Consider the following 9,785-nt stretch of genomic DNA (forward strand, 5'->3'; position numbering starts at 1 on the left):
CCCCTCGACACCTCCGTTATCTCCAAGGGCGTTTTCGAATTCTGCCAGGGACTCAATGAAGTAGACCGTTTCTACTATGCTAGGGTTACTCCCGTCCGATCAGTTCTCCATCACCGTTAGGGTTTGCAAAGCCCCTCTCCACTGCCTCCTCGCATCCTCCATAATCATCGAACATACACTGTGGAACACGAAGTATCAAATATCGTTGATGAGGAATTTCGACATATCCACGGATAATTCTGTGTCGTTGGATCGGTAAGAGATAGATGGGGCAGTGAGTACCGCATCGATGGGCCGTCTGTGACGTGGGAAGAGTACAGTGCAAAGCTCAGATCTCTCTCTCTGTCATCCCATCATATTGACAGACTAGAGTACACTAGCTTATGTTTAAACAGCAGAAAAAGAAAAAGGATAAGGCATATATACCAAAGCTGCTTATATTGGTGCGGATCTTGTCGGCAAGGTTGAAAGAAATATTCCTGAGAATGACCCAAGAAATCCAGCTGTGATAGCTGATAATGTCGGAGACAATTTTGGAGATATAACTGGGAAAAGAGAAAGCAAAAGAGAAAGCAAAAGAGAAAGCAAAAGCAAGGAATAAACACCCCACCAGAATGATGTGATTTACTTTTCTTGTTTTTGTATGATGTAATTTATTTTTTCGTATCTTTCAGAGACATCTATATAAACCCCATCAGAGTGTAATTAAAAAAAAAAAAACATCAAAGCCCAAAATAAATGGCCTGGAATACTATGTGGTGAGCGAATGCACGTATGCCCAAAAGAGCCAGGCCCTCTATTATCACCAACCAGGTGATCAAAAGTACGCCCAGTACTACAAAAAATTATTCGGCACCCTGCCGCTATTACCACCAACCAGGTGATCAAAAGTACGCCCAGTACTCCAAAATTATTCGGCAACCTACCGTTATTACCACCAACCAGTTGAAGAAATGTACAACCCGTACTCTGATATCATTTGGGAACTAGCCATTCAGGCCACCAACCAGGTGATGAAATGTACAACCCGTACTCTTCTTCATGCCACCAACCAGGAGATCAAAAGTACGCCCAGTACTTCATATTATACAGGAGCATTACTCATGTCAATCATACATAAACATTCATGAGCATCACTCATATCAATCATACATAAGCATTCATGAGCATCACTCATGTCAACATTCACGACCATCATTCATATCAACATTCATGAGCATCACCCACGTTAACAATCATGAGCATCACTCATGACAACATCCATGAGCATTGATGCGATGAAAGTTAAGCACTCAAATTAAACCATCTTATTGTCAAATTGTAGTATAAATGCAAGTAGGGATCGTTCTAAACCAGGGATTAGGAGGGCTTGCTAAAACCTCAAAACTGACTTAAAAACATATAAACAAAGTTAAAAACACTAAACTAGACTCAAAGAACTTAAAACAAACTCAAAGGATTCAAAACAAGCTAAAAACGCTCAAATCTGCCTAAAAACACAAACTGGGCAAATTTGGACTCTAACACACTTTTGGGACACCTAAAAACACAAATCAAAATATATTTTGACTAATAAAACACTTTAAAGTAAAGGGGGTTTTGGGTTTGACGAATTTGAAAACAAAACAAGTAAATTAAAGAACTAATGAAATCTGCACGAATTTGAGTAAATTGAATGGATGGAAGGCTAGCTAGGAGGTTCTTCTCCACACATGACATACTTGCACATAAACCAATTTTCAGTTGTTCTTTCGATCAATCATGAAACTCAACACCCCAGGTTAATTAAGTCCGCTTAAATTAACCTTCAAGTTCTCCTTAAGTTATTGAATTGGATGGGAAAGCGCATACAACAATTCAAGCATTCTTCAAAAGTTCTTTACGTGAACAACACAATAAAGATACAATCAAAGATCATTAAGCATTATGAAAACTATAAGTATTGACGAGGCATTCATTACTATGATGAGCATGAAACTCCTGCCAAGAATTTATTTAACGCGATCGTTTATAAGCGACCTCCACTACTTGTGAATATAAATATGTAACTATTAGGTGAAACTCCCTTATACCCTAGCATCATATTCATGCATGCAAACTAAGTGTGCACTCTTAATAAACATACACGAATAAGTTATCAATCAAGCAGTTAAACAAATTGAATTCACAACTTATGAAATCACAACTGAAGGTAATCAAATCATATTGCAAGCATGAACATGGTTTCGAATTCCCCCTAGCTAAGGGGGGATTAGTTCCTCATACTCATAAAACAAAGATAAACAAATTTAGACATTGAAAACAAAAGAATGAAAACACCTAACAACGCTTCAACAATCCAACTTGAATGGTAAGCACGTCCAAGGGTCCTCCTTCTTCTCTTTGTTGCGGCACAAAGTGTGGTTTAATGGATGAGTGGTAAATTATGGTGGTGGATGGATATAGGTGAGTTATGGTGAAGGGTGGATGGGTGGATTGTCTTCTCCCCTTTGTTATGATGAAGGGTGGATGTATTTATAGGCTAGGGAGAGGACCACCATCTAATTAAGGTGGTAGTGATGAGTGTTGTGGTAATGAGTGGATGTAATGGGTGTGGTGGATGAATGTTTGGTAATGAGTGGATGTAATGGTTTTAGTGGGTGGATGTTTGGTAATGAGTGGATGTAATGGGTGTAGTGGATGAGTGTTTGGTAATGAGTTGATGTAATGGGTGTAGTGGATGAGTGTTTGGTAATGAGTGGATGTAATAGGTGTAGTGGATGGATGTTTGGAGTTGTAAGTCAACACACTTGCACACACACATGCTGATTTTTAGCCTTCAAATCTTCAAAAACGTCCATCCTCATATCTCCATGCTTGCACTATCCAATCTTGGCCCAAAAAATGCTCCAAAATGCTCCAAATAGCACTTTGTTGCTAACTTTGTTATTTGAACCTACAAACACATGAAAATAGCTTAGAGTACTAAAATAACTAGAATTACACTAAGTAAATGCCAAGAAACAAGCTAACTAAGTTGCATAAATATGCTCCTATCAAGCATCACTCATGTCAATCAACATAATCATTCATGGGTATCACTTATGTCAATCAGCTTCAAAAGCTTTATTTACAGAGCTCTAGCTTCAAAAGTTTCATTTACAGAGCTTTAGCTTCAAAAGCTTCATTTACAAAAGCTCTAGCTTCGAAAGCTTCATTTACAGAGCTCTAGCTTCAAAGCTTGACTTGCAAAGCTTCACCTACAAAGCTTCAGTGTAGGGTATACAAATACCGCCTTCGAACAACCACCACTTCGGCCCATACATGGATTCAATTTGAAGTCTCCAGCCAACAGACTCTATTGACCAAAGATTTGGGGGACTACATTATGTGCCATATATTGGGCCTCAACTAGGCCTCATGGAAAATACTTAGGGGACTCTAGCCCATCATTCATGTATTGAGGAGCGAGCCCTTATTCTATCAAAGGGACTCCCTCACCACCATTAGAGAGCATTAACTCTAGCCCGTATTTATGTATTAAGGAGCGAGCCCTTATTTTATAAAAGGGATTCCCTCACCATCATTAGAGAGGATCAACTCTGGCCCATCATTCATTTATTGAAAAGCGAGCCCTTATTCTATAAAAGGGACTTCCTCACCGTCAAACGCCACAAACCGAGCCAACCAAGGCAACATAAGCCACGAGCCTCGCAACCTCGTTGCGTGTGCTACTTCTAGTTGAGCATCATTTCATATTGAGCACCACCTCATATCGAGCATCAGTTCAAGACAACATCTAGTTACTTTGGCCCACACATGGACTGAATTTCAAGTCTTCAGCCAAAAGACTCTCTTGACTGAAGACTTGGGGGACTATTGTTTATACCATATTTAGGGTCTCGTATTTAGACCTCGTATAAATACTCGAAGGACTTAAATGTAATTATGTAATAAAGGAAGGGGTAAATATGTAACAAATGAGGAGTCCTTATTCTATAAAATGACCCATTACCCTCACAATTAGGGGGAGCCATTTGAGAAGCCAATTTCTAAGGCTCCTCACCCCCTCAAGCTCTCACTCTCATTCAGAGCTCTCTCCTTCAGAAATATAATCAATGTAGACGTAGCCCAAACCTTGGAGTGAACCACGATACATCTTGTGTTATTTACATTACATGCAGATTCACAGTCGGATTTACGTTGTTCCAAGACTTCCGGTTTTGTGCATAGGGCCTAGGAATTGGCCTCAGAAATGGCCTCTCTTAATTGTGAGGATGAGGGGTCCTTTTATAGAATAAGGACTCATCACTTATTACATATTTGCCCCCTCCTTTATCACATAATTACATTTAAGTTCCCCGAGTATTTGTACAAGATCTAAATACGAGGCCCTAAATATAGTATAAACAGTAGTCCTCCAAGTCTTCAGTCAAGAGAGTCTTTTGGCTGGAGACTTAGAAATTCAGTCCATGTGTCGGCCGAAGTAACTAGATGTTGTCTTGAACTGATGTTCGATATAAGGTGGTGCTTAATCTGAAATGATGCTCAACTAGAAGTAGCACATGCTGCGAGGTTACTCAGCTCGTGGCTTATGTTGCCTTGGTTGGCTAGGCTTGTGGCGTTGAAAGTGAGGGAGTCCCTTTTATAGAATAAGGGATCCCTCCTCAATACATGAATGATGGGCTAGAGTTGATGCTCTCTTAATGATGGTGAGGGAGTCTTTTTTATAAAATAAGGGCTCGCTCCTCAGTACATGAATAATGGGTTAAGAGTGATCCTCGTGGCGAGGCGGTTGCTCAGCTAGCGGCGATGCTCTCTAATGATGGTGAAGGAATCCCTTTTATAGAATAAGGGCTCGCTCCTCAATACATAAATATGGGCTAAAGTTGATGCTCGCGGCGAGGCGCTTGCTCAATAGGCGGCGATGCTCTCTAATGATGGTGGGGGAGTCCCCTTTATAGAATAAGGGTTCGCTCCTCAATACATAAATAGGGCTAGAGTCCCCCAAGTATTTTTCATGAGGCCCAGTTGAGGCCTAATATATGGTACACAATGTAGTCCCCTAAATCTTCGGTCAATAGAGTCTGTTGGCTGGAGACTTCAAATTAAATCTATGTATGGGCCGAAGTGGTGGTTGTTCGAAGGTGGTATTTGTATACCCTGCACTGAAGCTTTGTAGGTGAAGCTTTGCAAGTGAAGCTTTGAAGCTCGAGCTCTGTAAATGAAGCTTTCGAAGCTAGAGCTTTTGTAAATGAAGCTTTTGAAGCTAGAGCTCTGTAAATGAAACTTTTAAAGTTAAAGCTCTGTAAATGAAACTTTTAAAGCTGATTGACATGAGTGATGCCCATGAATGTTTATGTTGATTGACATGAGTGATGCTCATGGATGTTGTCATGAATGATGCTCATGATTGTTAATATGAGTGATGCTCATGAATGTTGATATGAATTATGGTCATGAATGTTTATGTATGATTGTTATGAGTGATGCTCATGAATGTTTATGTATGAATGACATGAGTAATGCTCATGTATAATTTAGAATATTAGGCGTACTTTTGATCACCTGGTTGGTGGCATGAAGGAGAGTACGGGTTGTACATTTCATCACCTGGTTGGTGGTAATAGCGGTTGGTTGCCGAATAATTTTGGAGTACTGGGCGTACTTTTCATCACCTGGTTGGTGATGATAGCGGTAGGTTGCCGAATAATTTTGGAGTAATGGGCGTACTTTTCATCACCTGGTTGGTGATGATAGTGGCAGGTTGCCGAATAATTATGGAGTACTGGGCGTACTTTTGATGACCTGGTTGGTGCTATTTTGAGCTTATGGGCTTTTGCCCTCCACACAACATTCCAGCCCATTTATTTTGGGCTTTGCCTTTTTTTTTTTTTTTTTTTTTTTTTTTTTTTTTTTTTTTTACCCTCTGATGGGGTTTATACAGATGTTTTCGAAAGATAAAATTAAATTACATCATACAAAAATAAGAAAAGCAAATCACATCATTCTGATGGGGTGTTTATTCTTTGCTTTTGATTTCTTTTTTGCTTTCCTAGTGACATGATGGCTGGATTGTTTGACTGGTGTGCAATTGGCACATGTTATCTCCACAAATTTCTTCAGACATTTTCCTTCTCCTCCTTTTTCTTTTCACTACGTTTTTTCTGCTTTGCTTTTGCTTTCCCATGTACTCTCGCAGACAATGGGTTGAGAGAACACTGTTGTAAGGCTATCTTTTGCTTTTACTTTCTTTGCTTTTGCTTTCTCTGCTGCATGGTCCACGAGTCCCCCACCCAATGTTCATAATATTCTCCCACACTAAGCCCATGAGCTTTCTTTAATAGCCTTTATTGCCCCTGCCACTCACAATACTTTTGGTCAGGAACGGCATCTCTCCAGTACCGTCATCTCTCCACCATCAGGGCCCCAGTCGAGGGCGTGCTCAGTGCACACAGCAGTACCACATGAAAACTGCGAGGCATCGTTGGCACTGATGCCATACCATCCGTTCTGGTTCGTGCTTTCGTCATGCCAACTATCGCCCTGCAACGGCAGAGCCTAAAAGATTTGGGGTTTTCAGGCCACAAGTTGAGCTTATGGTTATCTTGTGGATACACCGAAAGGTATAGTCTATCACTCAACTCCAGTGTTTGTTGCTCTGAAAAAAAAACCATGTCGTTTCCATATCCTTGAATGTCGTTGACTTGTCTCAAGTACTTCTTCTTATCTTCCACTGGAAGTGCAAAAAATTGCTTTGCAATTTCTCGAACCTCGTCTAGGAATTTCGACGACATACCGTGGTTTATTACCTGGAAGCAACCCCATGTGGCAAGAGCTGATCTAAGCTTCTCAAGTTCATCGGCAGAGATTGAAAAAGCTGCGAGGAGAGCAAGATCAATAACTGGAACATCTATTAACTGGGCAGCAGAAGCATCTGGGACTTGGACTCCACCATTTTCAACTTTATGGATATATTTCTCTGGCACCTGTTCCCCTTGGATGAGCACTTCCTGGACAGTTTTGGATCCTAATAACTCCATCGTTGCAAGTTTTGGTAATTTTGAGCTGCAAATTAAAGATCTGCAAACTGGGCGAGTATATCAATAGCACAATAGAGATCGTCGTTAACTTTGTGCGTGCCTTTGGGGATGAGGCTGGCGATGCCATTGAACTTCAAGATACTGAGCCCAACACACGTGGCGATCTTACCAAGATACGCGTCGATAGTCTTTACAACTCTAATCATCGTCGCCAAGCAAAACCTCCCTAAAATCACCGATGTTGAAGACCGTAACGCTCTTTTCGTAGGTGAATGACAGGACCAGGAGGTCGTCGATGGTCATGAGCTCCAGGACCGCCAAGATTGACCTCTCGAGCTAGGTATTGTACGTGTTCGAATCCTTGACGAAGATCGTAAATCTGAAAAGGCAGTAGAGAGAGTTAATCGGGAGATTGGCTTTCTCAGTCGGTAAGATCTCAACGATCGATTCCAGAAGCTCCAGTTGTTGGAGACTTGAAATTCGGAGTCGTCAGAACCTGCCAATTTCGCAACGGTTTCAAAGTGGTCTTGGACGATGTTGTTCTTTTTTAGGCTTTTGAAAGTTTTTCGAGTATAGACCTTGCTCTCCGTGAACCTTTGTTTCTCTCTGGCTCCATCACCTTCTCCTACTGTAGGCCCTGAAGCCAACACCTTGACAGTATAGATCTAATGGATGGCTGAGATCAGTTTGAGGTCAATGCTCAATTGGTTGTGTTATCTGTCTCTGTGATTTGCTTGTGGATTTGGAGGCTATTGGTCAACGGATTCAAGAGAGATGCACCTAAGTTTCTCGTTTTCTTTATAGATTGAATAGGTGTGTCTCTGAATGTGGGTGTCGAGTTTCTGCAAATTCACAGCGGAGGTAAAAAATTGAAAGAGAACCGACACAACTTTTTATATCGTTTCCCACAGACGGTGCCAAATGTTGATGCACAAAACCGAAGGTTTTGGAACAACGTAAATCCGACCGTGAATCTGCAAGTAATGTAAATGACACAAGATGTATCATGGTTCACCCCAAGGTTTGGGCTACGTCTACACTAATTATTGTATTTCTGAGAATATTGAGGATGAGAGAGCTTCTGAGGATGAGAGGGCCTAAGAATTGGCCTCAGAAATGGCCTCTCCTAATTTTGAGGGTGAGGGGTCTTTTATAGAATAAGGGCTCCTCACTTATTACACATTTGCCCCCTCCTTTATCACATAATTACATTTAAGTCCCCGAGTATTTGTACAAGATCTAAATACGAGGCCCTAAATATGACTGTTTGTACCATACTTAGGGCCTCCGTATTTAGATCTCGTATAAATACTCGAGGGACTTAAATGTAATTATGTAATAAAGGAAGGGGCAAATATGTAATAAGTGAGGAGCCCTTATTCTATAAAAGGACTCATCACTCTCATAATTAGGAGAGGCCAATTCCTAGACCCTCCCACCCCCTCTCAACGCTCTCACTCTCAAAGCTCTCTCTCCCTCAAATAAATACAATCAGTGTGGACGTAGCCCAAACCTTGGGGTGAACTATGATACATCTTGTGTTATTTACATTTCTTGCAGATTCACGGTCGGATTTACGTTGTTCCAAGACCTCCGGTTTTATGCATCAACATTTGGCGTCATCTTTGGGAATCGACATGAAAAGCTATGTCAGTTCTCTTTCATTTTTTCATTTCACCATCGTGAAACCTCACCATAAGATCCATCGTGAATCTGCACAACCTGAGATCCTACTCGATCTGCAACTAGGGTTTTTAGAGAGACCAGAATCTGCAGATGCACAAGAGACGCCACCAAGCCACCAACCAGTTTATCCTCCTCAACGGTCCGGATAAAACTGAGCACGCGTCCATCGGACTTATGAAGGATGAAAGGATGACATTGAGAACTTCCAGCCGAGCTCGCAAACGCCTTGACCCAGATCCGTGTTTTATGAAGCCCAGATCCACCATTAAAGAGAGAAAATCATCAGAATAAACGAATCCACATTTCAAATTAGCACAAGAAAAGTTGATACCCATGGAAGGGTGCATTCATTACTTAGCAATGGTACTGGTTCAGCTGATCTACACTGGATCAGACATCCTCATAAAATTATCCCTCCAAGAGGGACTCAATCTGACCGTCTTCGTCGTTTACAGTTCTTCTCGGGATGGAGAAATTGAAGATTAGAAGCGCTCGAGGCCAAGCGAAGGTGGCTGATATAGTTTTCTGCATCTGTAGTTCTTTTATTTTCGTATTCTAGAAAGGAGGATACCTATTGAAAAGTGTCGAAAAGCCACTAGTAAATGTTTACGACGCCAAGAACTATATTGGCAAGACCAAGCCTGTTCACGCAAACTGGATCAAGGGTTCTGCTCTTATTCTTATTAGCCACAGTGCATGGCTAATCCTCCAGTTTAACAAGACCCTAAAATCAGTCAGAAACCTCAAACTGATCAGATCTTTCTCTTCTCGAGCTCGCCACTTCAGCTCCACCTTCACCGCCGTCGTCAAGCTACCCCAATCCGATGCTCCATCTTCGTCATTCACCTTTTCCTCCGAAGGAAAAGAAAACAAGAACAACAGCAGGGCCCACGATGACAGCATATACGTCAAGTCATCATCGAGTTCGAGCTCCAAGAGCTAAGCAGCGTCGTCAGTGACGATGCCAATGTCGTTTATGACGAGGTCCATTGTGAGAAAGAGACCTTACTAAAACAAATAGATGGATGTGAATTGGCAGCAATTGAAGCCATCGCATCATCAGCACACTCGTTAATA

Source organism: Malus sylvestris, chromosome 14 (genome assembly GCF_916048215.2).
Source record: "Malus sylvestris chromosome 14, drMalSylv7.2, whole genome shotgun sequence".
Taxonomy (NCBI): domain Eukaryota; kingdom Viridiplantae; phylum Streptophyta; class Magnoliopsida; order Rosales; family Rosaceae; genus Malus; species Malus sylvestris.